Raw genomic sequence first — 14,135 nt, forward strand, 5'->3', positions numbered from 1 at the left:
TCAGTATGCACATACACACACACACACACACACACACACACACACATTTTAGAGAGAAAGAGTGCATGGGATGGGGGATGAAGGGGGAGAGGCAGAGGGAGAGGGAGAGGGAGAAGCAGAATCCCTTTTGAGCAGGGACCCCTGACCTGGGGCTTGATCCCAGGTCCCCAGAATCATGACCTGAGCCGAAGGCAGATGCTTAAAAGGACTGAGCCACCCAGGTACGACTATAAATGTTCTTTTAAACATAATCTAAAATGATTAGATGAGTTATTCCACTGTATGGTGATACTAAAATTTGTTTAACTATTCCCCTAATTTAGGTAGTTAGGTTGTTTTCAGTTTTTCACTAATGTGAAGAACATAATTCTTCCTGTGGCATCTCTGATTTGAGTGTGATTACCAAAGGTTGGTGAAGTATTTTAGGTTTTGTTGTGTGATACCAAGTTGATATTCAGAAAAAAATAACATGACATTACACAAATTTTCAGTCCCATAAGTCCATGATTTTGTCTGTCTTGTGGAGCCCATGCCAACATTGTATCCTCTTACAGTTTTCAAAACTTTACTATCTATAAATGAGACACTAATGTTCCTTACATAAATTCTTCAGAGTATCTCAGACTTTTTTCCAAAGGTGAATTTGTAGACCCCTCCTTGCTTTTATTTATTTATTTATTTATTTTTTAAGATTTTATTTATTTATTTGACAGACAGAGATCACAAGCAGGCAGAGAGAGAGAGAGGAGAAAGCAGGCTTCCCGCGGAGCAGAGAGCCCGACGTGGGGCTCGATCCCAGGACCCTGGGATCATGACCTGAGCTGAAGTCAGAGGCTTTAACCCAGTGAGCCACCCAGGTGCCCCCCCTCCTTGCTTTTAGATGCCATTGCTTGCTACTCTTGGCATCTGTCTTAGGTCATATGACACCAGCTATGAGCATGGCTTACATTTGATAGAAGTTTCTTACATTAAATCTGAACTAGGTGTTCTTGACAGATGGGCAGCTCATCTTCACAGTGTGATTCAGGGACCCAGGCTCCATCCATCTTGTGACTCTGTAACTTCCAGCTGTGCTTGCCTTCATCAAGCAGGAAGAGGAAAATGTTTCTGGGCTCAAATGCAGGAAGATTTTATGGGCCAGACTTGAAATTGGTACGTGTTACTTCTGTTCACCTTCCTCTGGCTAGAACTCAGTTATGAGGTCGTTTTTAACCACAAATAAAGCAGAGAGGTTGTATGCTCAGGAAAAAGAAGAAATGGGATCTAGGAAAAGCAAGCCAGGCGCCGTTACAGTGCAAGCGTTTGTGGCAGCACATCTCCCTGCTTTGATTTTGCTTTAGGGAGGAAAACTGGACAATTGTGAGTTGGAAGCATTAGTTTTGGTTGCTTAGAAGCAATTCTTATTCGTCCTTGACTTTTGTACATATAACTGGAAGAAGAGGTTGTTTAGTAGATGAGGTTCTGATTATTGCAGAAATATTGGTTTATTAAATTTGTAGAATAGTATAGTCATAGAAGTAGTTGTCTTTGGCAAATGAAGAAATTAAATCATGTGGTTGTGTAGAAATGATTTCTACACAACCACATGATTTAATTTCATCCATATGGATTAATTCACATACCTTCTTTGGATTGCTTATGGTCCTGCATATTTTATGGCACATTTTATGTATAGAAAACAGGAGGGGCGCCTGGGTGGCTCAGTGGGTTAAAGCCTCTGCCTTCAGCTCAGGTCATGATCCCAGGGTCCTGGGATCGAGCCCCGCGTCGGGCTCTCTGCTCAGCGGGGAGCCTGCTTCCTCCTCTCTCTCTGTCTGCCTCTCTGCCTACTTGTGATCTCTGTCTGTCAAATAAATAAATAAAATTAAAAAAAAAAAAAAGAAAGAACTGCAGGATAAGAGTCTGTCAGTGAACAGGCACATTGGTGCTGCACGGATATGCTAAATACAAAGAAACAAAAACAGCATCATAATGTGCAAAACAGCCATGCAGGAAAAGGGTTATTCATGCTGCAAATTTGGTTTTACTTTTATTTGCAATAACCTTAATCCTGAAATCCATTAGATTGAACTAGCTAAGAAAGAAGAACATAGCAAAATTAGATGCCAGTTAACATATTGATGCTGTTTTCTTGAAGGTAGACCTGAAAAATCCCAAGGGTTTGGAATGTAAATGATTTTGGGCAGATGAGTATGTACCTGTACTTCCACAGAAGGACTAGAAGGGCCTCATGTCTTATTTTGGTCCTTAACCAAATCATGTTACAGGAGGACAAGATGTTTTTCTTTTTTGCACACTGTAGCATACTTGCCAGCTCTGTCAGGAGTTAAGGATTCCCCAGATGTCCACAGTAGTGAGACCTCGCTTTAAGGTATCCATCCAGCATGAATGGGACCCATTTCAATTGGCCACCTGGGGGTACCCACCTCCTATTGGTTTCTCATAAAGTGCTTTGTTAGAGAAATTGTGATCAAGCATGATTTTTGATCACCTGCCTAATAGAACTCCACTGGTTGCCATGTCCTCACATCTTGAAGAGAAGCCGTGCCTCATCTGTTATTCCTGGAGTTGGCCTGTCTTTGATTTCAAGGTACAGTGCAAATGGGACCTGTAGAAACTGCTCACTGACTGACCATGACAGGGATCAGTTTTCCTATTTGGGCAAGGGATGTGTCAAAACAGATTCTTCTGGAGTTTTTTTTTTTTTCCTTTTGACGAACATCTGTTGTTTTTGTCAGTCTAAAGTAGTCACTTAATATTCATAATATGGCTCTTTTACTTAAGTAGGAGATCACTGAACAGTGGAAAAATCTACTCTTAGTGTTTACTATGCTGTTTTTAGTAATAGGGCCCAGGAAATTGGAACTTAATGTTTAAAGAGAGTGGAAATGATTTTAAATAATCCTGTAGCCGGTAAACCTTGTGTACCAGGAAGAAACAAACAAACAAACAAAAAGAGTAGCATAGAAGATAGAAAACTTTCATAAACTTTTCAGTCAAGTATCGCTGGCATATAAAAGGAAAAATGAATATGTGTTATTTCCATATGGCAGAACATAAACAGACAAATGTATTGAAATTACAGGTTGTGAGATTTTGGAACTTTTAGTTTTCTTTGAATGTTTGGTTCTGTTTGTTTATAGCTAAGATTTATCATTTTAGGTACCGTTCTGTCTATGATCACTGTATTTTATAATCAAGACAGTCAGATTCCTTTTAATTACTGATTATTTATAATCAAGACAGTCGAATTCCTTTGAATTTAGCATTTAAAATATTAACCTCTACTTTAATCAACCAGGCAACTTTATAATCTAGTAAATAGTCATTACAGCTCCATTGATTGCATCTATAAGGAACTCTGTACAGTCTTAGTAGTTATTAAACCCTTGTTTCTCCCTGCACTCCTTTCCTTTTGTTACTTGAATATAAATGCCACTTACATTGGCTTATCCAAGTAGAGAAGAGTTGTCTGATGGTTCGAAAGTGGGGGTGAGAAAATTCTAGTTCTCAGGTTTTCAGAATTAACAAGCTCAACCAATCAGTAAATATCTGCCACCAGAGAAACACTTGTTTTTTGTTTTTTTTTTTAAGATTTTATTTATTTATTTGATAGGCAGAGATCACAAGTAGGCAGAGAGGCAGGCAGAGAGAGAGGAGGAAGCAGGCTCCCCACTGAGCAGAGAGCCCGATGTGGGGCTCGATCCCAGGACCCTGGGATCATGACCTTGAGCCAAAGGCAGAGGCTTTAACCCACTGAGCCACCCAGGCGCCCCAGAAACACTTGTTTTTGATTAAATTCTTTTTCATAAAGAATAGCAGATGATGGATAGGAGGATATATGTGGTGGTATGGTGTGTGTGTGTGTGTGTCTGTCTGTCTCCATACAGGTGTGTTTGTCCAGAGCAAGAAGAAGATAGCACTTATTTTGTTTGGATTTTGCAAAACATATGGTTTGGTTGATAACAATTAAGTCTGTATTCTGCCAACCTGCTGGATAGAGAATGACCAGCTCATTCTGGTTTTCCCAGGACTTTTAGCACTGAAAGTCCCATGTCCCAGCAAGCTCCTTAGGGGTAGGCATGCTGGACTGGGTGATCACCCTTGCTGACAATCCAGTCTTGTGTATAAAGCCTCTAGGATATGGAAACTTCATCCTGGAAGATTTCAGATTGGGTCCTGATATTCGTGGGGTTTCTAAAGGTAGCGTTAAGACTTGTAGGATTAAGAATTTTTAAAATTTGGGGGGCGTCTGGGTGGCTCAGTGGATTAAGCTGCTGCCTTCGGCTCAGGTCATGATCTCAGGGTCCTGGGATCAAGTCCCGCATCTGGCTCTCTGCTCAGCAGGGAGCCTGCTTCCTCCTCTCTCTCTGCCTGCCTCTCTGCCTAATTGTGATTTCTCTCTGTCAAATAAATAAATAAAATCTTTTAAAAAAAAAGAATTTTTAAAATTTGGTATAATGAATTAAATTCCTACTGTATCAAACACGATGGTGAGTTGGCAAGGGAAACTCAGCTGAGTTAATACAGAAACAAATATTGTTCATTGACATGAAGTTACTTTACACTTGGTTTGGTGACTGGAAATAGTGTGGCAGTATGTCAGTGAGAAAATAAAATTGGCTGCAAAGAAAATGGAAACACTATGTTTAGCAAGTTGCTGTGAAAGTCATTAGGACAATGAAGCTGTTTAATGGGTATTGGATCATAATGGTGCAGGCTGCTGCTGGCCAGTAGGGATACTTATTTGAAGTAGAAAAAAACTGGGGGTGTGTGGAGTATCAAGTGCCTGACGTTTGAGTCAAGGGCACCTTTTGCTCTTTTGGGAGAATTAAGAAAAGGCTGCTCTTCCTCAAGGTGGATGGAGCGGGCACCAGGGTTCATGGGTTGTTGAAGGGACCATGGGCTGGATTTCAGCCCTTCCAGGTCACTTCCTGTCTGCCTCCTCAGCCAGCCACTGTGGGCAGGCGCATCTTGCCTGATACATTGGAGTAGCTGGCTTCAGTATCCAAGCCGAATGAAAGGAAACCAGTGAATGAGAAGAATGTTGAAAGCTAAATTCTAGCTTCATCTTCTAGAAAATATTTAGTTCTCTTCCCTTCTCTTTTCACGAAGAAGGGAGCCGATAGAACTTGAGGGAGAGGAGTCCTTTTTCTATACTTAATCCTAGCTGAATTCACTGTTTGTTTTTTTTTGTTTTGTTTTTGTTTTTATTTTTGCATATGGCCATGCAAGACAGGCCATAGGGTTATAGAATTTTCATTTAAGTTGTGGTCACTTCTCCAATAATGGTTACTTTGGGTGCCTTTATGTTCTGGGCATTGCGTTGAGCCACTTACATACCTTGTCTCATTGAAATCCTTTCAATGAATGAGGTAGAAATTAGGATGACTGCTTTGTGACTGAGGCATCTGAGACCCCAAGGCAGTTATGAGGGTTGGCTAGTCTCTCAATGGGTCATTGAATGAGCTGAGATTCTTTGTGGCTTCTGTGGTTGCTTTACCACCCCTGGGCTGCCCCTATGTCACAGACACCATCTTTTGTGAGTTTAGTATGAGAGACCTTCAGAGGTCCCTCTGACAACCCACTTAACAAACTGATGTTGTAACATTATTTTCTGAATGGTTCCTTTGAAAAATATAAATAAATATAATTAGATATGAGTATATGTGAAAAAATAGGACTGGGACTGGAATTTCTAGTTCCTTTGGCAACTTCCCTGCTTTAGTTTTTACGTTATGTTTTAAAATGAGAGTCTGGTCTAGAAGTAAATTAGGAGACAGTTTTAAAAATGGTATAACCAAAAGAAGCATGCATTTGAAAAAAAAACATAGACTTAATTATGTATTCTAACTTCCGCAGAACTAGTAGACATTTTACACAAACATTAAAAACCATGACAATTATCTGAATAATGATTGTTTCTATTGCTAAGAGCCACTGTGGTTCTTATTTCTACTCTGAAATCATAATTATGGCTTTCTCCTTAGGAGTTTTCAACATGTGTGAATACTGGAATTTAAAAATAAAACCAAATTGGGGCGCCTGGGTGGCTCAGTGGGTTAAGCCGCTGCCTTCGGCTCAGGTCATGATCTCAGGGTCCTGGGATCGAGTCCCGCATTGGGCTCTCTGCTCAGCAGGGAGCCTGCTTCCCTCTCTCTCTCTGTCTCTGCCTGCCTCTCTATCTACTTGTGATCTCTCTCTGTCAAATAAATAAATAAAATCTTTAAAAAAAATAAAATAAAACCAAATTGCCTAGAGTTGAACCTTAAAAAGTTCACCTTTTAAAGAAAAACATATAGCATATTTGTCCTGAGTGTAAAAAAGAGTTCCAAGTGAAATAAAACTTGAATCCCCGTAAAATTAGATTCTTGTAGGAAACGTGAACTTTAAAGGTATTTGCCAGGATTGTGGTGGAAGGACCAGTTCCCCCTTTCCAGCCTTTGCAGCTCTGATGGTCGGCCCTCTGACCTTCATTAGAAAGGGGGTTAGGGGTTGGGGCCAGAGACATGGGCTATTCTCTGGATAAGTTCATCTGGACCAAGGAAAGGTTTCTCTTCTCCCCCATTGACATGGCACCTCCCTGTGAGTGGTGCTGTGTTTTCTTAAGCCACCTATCTTGGCCACAGCGTGGCCTTGGCTGCAGGAAAGTGATCTGTTTTAGGAGGAGCCATGGTCTCCAGGAAGCCCAGGCAGCCAGATGTCCTCCTTGGCCTCTGTGTGAACTCTGTGTACGAACCCGTGTGTACTGCAGAGTTTCTGGGCTTACTGTCCCTTCTTACAAGTTGCTTCCAGCCTGTGCATGAAGGGCCTCTATGGAAAGCTGGATTGGAGAAAGTGGCTTAAGCGAGGCTTCCTCCCCTACGTGTCTCCAATGTAAGCTCTTCGCAGCTGTAGCACATCTCCTGACCTAAGTTTCTCACCCTGTGATGAGCATAAAAGTGGGATAGAGCCCCTGCAGGGCCAGCCTGGCCTGCATTTTGCATGGATGCCACGAGTGGAGGAGAGACAAAGAGAAGGTGTAGAGCTGCAGCACATGATGCCCCCCCTCCAATGGCGTGGGGGCCCAGTCTCTATCCTGGGTGTTGGCTGTAAGGTTTGAAACACATAGGGAGTAAGTCAGGGATGGGACCGTGGAGAAATACAGTCCTACTCCAGGTCCCCAAAGAACCCTAGTGACAGGGATGATACCTGGGGAAGGCTGAGAGGAGAGGCAGCTAGCTGCCTGGGTGAGACCCCTTGCCTTTCTGTGGCTGAGCAAAAGGGAGACAGAAACAATATCCGTTATATTTAGGGATATTCTCCTGCTGTTCAGGCTGACATGGTTTCAGAGTTCCAGTTTCACACTTCCTTATTCAGATTTCACACCCTTGACTCTGCAATGCTGAGGAGGGGCTGCCCGTGCTGTGTTTGCTGGGAGCTCTCGCCGTCCTGGGCAGCCACGCTCCCTCCATTTCCTCCCCGGCCGCCTGGGCACCTCTCCCCCAGCCCCTCTTGTCCCTCTCCTCCATCTTCTCTGACCCTCCTCCGCCCCCCCAGGCCCAGGTCAGGTCTCCCGTGTTTCCTGTAGCTGCTTCTCTTTTTCCAGCTCATGCTGACTTCTTCCTTCCCTGAAGTCTTTTCGTCCTTCCTCCTGTGCACAGCTCCTTGGGGGCAGTGCAGCAAGCACAGAAGGGCCATGTGGGGCAGCTCTGGGAAACAGGCTCCAGCATCCGAACACACAGGCACAGTTCCCAGCTCTGTTCACTACCGGCTTCGTGGTCCCAGGCAAGTTCAAGTCACTCCGTTAGCCTTCTAGGCTTCTGTTTCCCCTTCTATAAAATGAAGATAGAAATAATTCCTGCTTCATACTTTTGTTGTTTGTGTGTGTCTTTAAAGAGCTGATATATGTGCTTAGGAGAGGTTCTGGCCCATGGCAAACACTCAGTAAACGTTAGCTGTTATTTAAGTGTTAAATGTATGCTTTTATTTCTTTCATGTATTGTTTAATAGGACCTAACTCCGTGCCCAGTATTTTGCCAATTGAATATTGCTGTTAGAACGGCTTGTTATATTTCATAGCAATGATGTTGTAGCAGCCTTTCTGTTAATTTCCTTAATTGATCAGTATATATGTATCCTGATCATCCTTTATTTTTTATTTTTTTATAGTTTGATTTTTAAAATTTAAATTCAGTTAATTAACATATCATATTACTAGTTTCAGAGGTAGAATTCAGTGATTTCATCAGTTCCATATAATACCCAGTGCTTATTACATCATGTGCCGTTCTTCTTCTTCTTCTTTTTTTTTTTTAACAGATTTTATTTATTTGAGACGTGTAGAGAGCCCAAGGCAGACACTAACCACTGAACCACCCAGGTGTCCCACATCATGTGTCCTTCTTAATGCCCATCACCCACTTACCTTATCACTCCATCCCCTTCCCCTCCAGTCACCCTCTGTTTCTTGTGGTTAAGATTCTTTACGGTTTATCACCCTCTCTGATTTCATCTGTTTTATTTTTTCCTCTCTTCCCCTATGATCATCTGTTTTGTTTCTTAAATTCCACATAGTGAGGTCATATGATAATTGTCTTTCTCTGATGGACTTATTTTGCTTAGTATAATTTCTCTAGTTTCATCCACATCATTGTAAATGGCAGGATTTCATTTTTTTTTAGGATTTCATTTTTTGGATGGCTGAGTAGTATTCCATTGTGTGTGTGTGTGTGTGTGTGTGTGTGTATCTCACATCTTCTTTATCCATTTATCTGTTGATGGACATCTGGGCTCTTTCCATAGTTTGGCTATTGTGGACAAACATTGGGGTACATGTGCCCCTTCTTTTCACTACATCTGTATCTTTGGGATAAATACGTGGTAGTGCAATTGCTGGATCATAGGGTAGCTCTATTTTCAACTTTTTGAGGAACATCCATACTGTTTTCCAGAGTGCCTGTACCAGCTTGCATTCCCACCAACAGCGTAGGAGGGTTCCCTTTTCTTGGCATCCTTGCCAACATCTGTCATTTCCTGACTTGTTAATTTTAGTCATTCCCTTGACTGGTGTAAGGTGGTTCTCATTATGGTTTTGATTTGTATTTCCCTGATTCTGAGTGATGTTGAGCATTTTTTTCATGGAATCATCAGTCTTTTAAATATATGTTAATGCCGTGTTTGTACTTGAGGGTAGTGTTTGAAATTCAGGCAAAGGGAAGTTGAAGACAGATTTAGTTGGCAATGTCAGAGAGGCAGAAGAGCATTGGTGATTAAAGGTACAAGCTAGATTGACCTTCTGACTCCTGTTGGTCCTCGGTGCAAGTTTCTTGACTCTTAATATTTTGGTTTCCGCATTTGTAAAATGAAGATTTTATTAGTGCACATACTGTAGGAAGATGCTAAGTATTTATACATAGGAGCTGCCTGGGGCACTGTAGGCATTTACTCCATGTCAGCTGTTATTTTATTGTTGTCGTTGTTAACAGAAAGTGTTTCCCCAGTTTACCCGGACAGCTTCAATACCAAATACTCCTTTTCACTAGCTGAATAATATTTGGATTTATCACTCTGTATATTCCAATAAGAGGTTCAGAAAATATGATTATGGTATCACTGGCTGTTTTTAATCTTCTGAGTGCAAAAGTTTATTTGGGTACCCACGCAGATGTGTCCTGCAAGTAGTAGTGATTTCATTTTCATGGGTTCTTAAGAGTCTGTGGTGTGCAGGAAGTTTGGACTGATAGAAATAAGGGGAAACCTGCAGCAAATGTGTTTGACAGTGTGATTGGAGAGGAGATCATGTGATGCAGCTAAAAGGCATGGAATCAGCCATAAAATGTCTGAATTCTGGTTCAGAAGGTCTAGGTCTAGGTCAATAATGTGGGGCTGGTGCTTTCTCTTCTGCCAAGCACATATGGCTCTTTCAAGGACTAAATATTAGACTGGACTGAAAAGCCCTTTGACATAGAAAAGGCCACCTAAGTGCATAATATGTATATTCTTATAATGGGTTTTTACTTTGGCAATTTAATATTGAATTTAATATTATAGAAAGTTTTGAATGACATCAAATTAATGACCTAATCACACAAAATTGGAATGCATTAAGAAAAGACTTAATACTAAATAAGATTGGTAAATAAATGTAACAACACATGCCTTTCCACTTATCCCTGCCATCAGGTCTATCTATTTGGGCTAGAACCTCCTCTATTTCTGAATCTGACATCTCAGAAACTTCCATAATCACTGCTGCCTACCATTTCCTCATTGGGACTGCTGGGCCCTTTGCTCTGTTATGGACCTCACACTAGTCACATTAGCAACATCACAGAGAGCCAGTTCGTGCTGGAAATCACATTGGGTCCTCATTGCCTGAAGCCCTTCACCAACTGTTCATTGCTGTCCAAATAAAGTTCAAACTCCACAGTGGGACATGAGGGTCACTGAGGCCCCTGCCTGCCTCTCAAGCCTCCTTGTCACCATTCTGCCATATTAGATCCTGCAGCTAGAATGAACTTTTATTTTCTTCCCCTTGCTTGCCTTGTCTCAGTCCTGGGCCTCTGTATATGTGTCTTATTCCTTCTCCCCTCACCTAATTCACTTCTTCTCTTCCTCAGGTGTCAGCTTCATTGTCACTCTCAGGACACGCTTATCTGTCTCACTCTGTGTTCCTGCTTGCCACTTCTGTCTGTGGAGCTGGCCGGCTGATGGGGATGGGTTCACAGTACAGTTACACCCTCTCAGCCATGCACACACACTCTCCTTTTGGCCATCTGTTCTCACTTAGGACTTCTGAATCAGCCCGCAGTACATGGAACTTGCATTTCAACCTTCACCAACCACTATACACCTTAACCTTTAAAAGGATACTTCATAAAAGACCCTTCAAGAATTGTGCACTGCCTCAGTTCATTCATTTGTAGGAAAAACCTATACTAAGGGTTTTATTGTAGACCCATGCAAATGGAGGAAAATACTGAAGATGAACTTTATCATTTAATTCAGTAGAAACCACTGTGTTTCTACACACGCAGAAATGCATACAAAAATAATCTATGTTGAAAGTGTGCTAAATAAACCAGCTCTGTTTTATTTGTATGCTACATAGAGTAGTGAATGCTTTGGATTTGGATTCATATCTCAACTCTGCCACTTGCCAGCTGCAAGATCCTAAGTAAATTCTTCCTTCAGCCTCATTCACAAGATGGGGACAAGCATGGCTCACAATACGGAATGTTGTGGAAAAAAAAGTATATGGAAAAAAAAGTAAAGTGCAGGGGCACCTGGGTGGCTCAGTGGGTTAAAGCCTCTGCCTTTGGCTCAGGTCATGATCTAGGGTCCTGGGATCAAGCCCCTCATCTGGCTCTCTGCTCAGCAGGGAGCCTGCTTCCTCTTCTCTCTTTGCCTGCCTCTCTGCCTACTTGTGATCTCTGTCTGTCAAATAAATAAATAATCTTAAAAAAAAAAAAAAAGTAAAGTGTATAGCACAGCCAATGATGCCCATAGAGTACATTAAGTACCCCCTATTGTGAATGAATTGAGACTTTTCTGGGACTGTTAATGACAGAAAAGGATGATATCACCAGAATTGAATTTTTGCTGTTACATGTAGGAGGAATTGGAGTCTCTGACTAAATTCATTTAGGAATATAAATTAGGCTGCAGATTTAATGAATAATAAAGCCTGAACTCATTGACCTTTGATATCAAAGGACCCCGATCTTTTACAAATCAGTTAACACTTCTGGACTTTCATTTTTTTTTTTTTCCTCACCTGTAAAACTGCCTGAGCTATTCTGACCCCTTCCGGTTCTAACTTTGAGTTTCAAAATGGTTAGAGAACTGAAATTATATTTCTCTCTGCCTTCTTTGTCTTTATTTCCACATATTTCTTTGTAAATAACATACTGAGCTAAGTTTGGAATTTCTGAAAGAAAAATTTACCATAGCCTCAGAATGGGGTATTGAAGGTGAGTTGGGGTTTTTGAATAGATAAAAGTGAGAAATGCATTATTGTCTTAGAACTGGCTCCTTTGCTTCAGACTCTGTATTTGAATATCAAAGGAGACATCAAAGGTTGTCTCACTCCTCTTTATAATGCCTATGGTTACTAAGATTTAGATGAGTACTTCATGAGTTCAAGGAGAGAAAGTGCATTAAAGAAGAACCCAAAGACACATTTCTTTTTGTTGTTTTTGTTAAGCTTATAATCTTTTCTAATGTGAGCTGTGTCTTTGTTACTTTGGTCAACTGGGGGGGGGGGGGAGCACAAAAAACCTACCTTTTTTCTTGTGTTTCAAAGAGAAGCAGACTTCTAAACTCCTATCCTAAAAAGCTCCGAATTTAATCTTTTAAGAAAATTTTTGGTCATGGTATATGACTCTGTATTAATCTCTGTTATTACTTTGAAAGAACAGGAGAAATTAGTATGACTGGTGTTCTAGAAGGGATTTTGTATATAGCTAATAGAAGAGGTAAAATCTTCCTTCTACCCTTTTAGCTTCTTTGGCTAGTCTAATAATTAAATTGACATAGGATAGATTAACAGAAGGAAAACAAATTTAATTTCATACATACAGGAGTCCCATAAAAATAGAGACCCAAAGGCAAGTCACACTGATGAAGTTCTAGAATAAAAGTGAGGTTCGGTGGGGTGAGGCCCGGAGCCGATTCTTGAGCCATCTTTGGTGCAAAGTGGTAGTTTATTAAAGCACAGGGACCGAACTGTGGGCAGAAAGAGCTGCTATCTGGGGCTTGTGAGCGGTGGCAGTTTGTGTATGAAGGGGGTGGGGAGCGGTAAGGAAAAGGGAGGTTTCAATAGAACTTTCATATGCTAAACAGGACTTATAAGAAACCGGATACCAGAGGCCTTGCCATTTTCAAGGTTTTTTTTTCCTCTAGCAAGGTATTAACATTAAGATAGTTGGGAGATTCCCAAAGAATGTCACTTCTGTCCCACCCAGGAGTTGGGGTGGGGGAAGATTGCAGGGTGTAAGCTTTTGCTTTGTCCTCAGCCAGCTTTCTGTTCCCTCATCAAGACTTCTGTGCCTTCCTGAGCTAAGTGCTTCCAAGCAGGGGAGCGTAATTCGTAATTCGCAGGACAGTGGGAAGAGCCGACGTTTGGTAATTACAGATTTGCTCTGTCCTACAGATAAGTCAGTCATTCAGGTAAAAGTTACCTCTGGGGGGCGCCTGGGTGGCTCAGTGGGTTAAGCCGCTGCCTTCGGCTCAGGTCATGGTCTCGGGGTCCTGGGATGGGGCCCCGCATCGGGTTCTCTGCTCAGCGGGGAGCCTGCTTCCCTCTCTCTCTGCCTGCTTCTCTGCCTACTTGTGATCTCTGTCTGTCAAATAAATAAATAAAATCTTTAAAAAAAAAAAAAGTTACCTCTGGTACAGCTTCCTCTCTGAGGCAGGCCCCCTCTCTAAATTCTTTTAGGTAGTAAAGGGCGAGATCAAGGTTTTTCTTGACTCTGCTGGGTCTTGATTGCCTTCAGTTTAAAATAATCCACATGTTAAAGTGGTAGATTTTCTGGTCATGTATTCTGTGCCCCTTCAAGCTTTTTATAATTTATTGGTATAATGTTAAAAAGTAACAACTCTTTTTATCTGAGATATGTGCCACAGGAGCTGGTGTTAAGGCAAAAATTAACAGGTGTTTATAGATCCCGAGAAGGGCTGGAAGGTATAATATAACATCTTCATTTAAACCAGCAGGATTTAAGGTTAAGATAGTACCATCTTGTAGTTTCCCCTCTTCCAGCTTGCTGTCTACCTCCCAAATCTAGCATTTTTCTTTCGTACCCTGGTCTAGCACTGGAGGATAAGGAACACACGCACAAAAAAAGTGGGATGGTGTTGAGTGGAGGCAGAAAAATATTTTTAAAACTCTGGGTCTTTAAGCATTTATTGATCATTGTGATATATATATGTATATATATACATATATATATATAGCAATCAGTTATCCACTGACATAATAATTCTGTGTCAACAAAGCCAGTGGCTTAAAATAATGAGCGTTTACTTAACACTCAGGAGTTTGGTGGTCAGTTCAGTGTGGCTGGTTGTCCTCGTCTCAGCGGGGACCTTATGTAGGATTTGATGACTGAGAAGCCATGGAGGTGAACTTGAGGGAGGGAGTCACGTTTAGC

General features: G+C 41.4%; 1 protein-coding gene across 1 annotated transcript in view; it reads left to right on the forward strand.

Moving 5' to 3' along the window:
• TMTC1 (transmembrane O-mannosyltransferase targeting cadherins 1) overlaps window positions 1-14,135 on the forward strand; it is a 267,805-nt gene that overhangs the window by 99,485 nt on the left and 154,185 nt on the right. The window lies entirely within an intron of this gene.

This window comes from Meles meles, chromosome 7 (assembly GCF_922984935.1).
Source record: "Meles meles chromosome 7, mMelMel3.1 paternal haplotype, whole genome shotgun sequence".
NCBI classification, from domain to species: Eukaryota; Metazoa; Chordata; class Mammalia; order Carnivora; family Mustelidae; genus Meles; species Meles meles.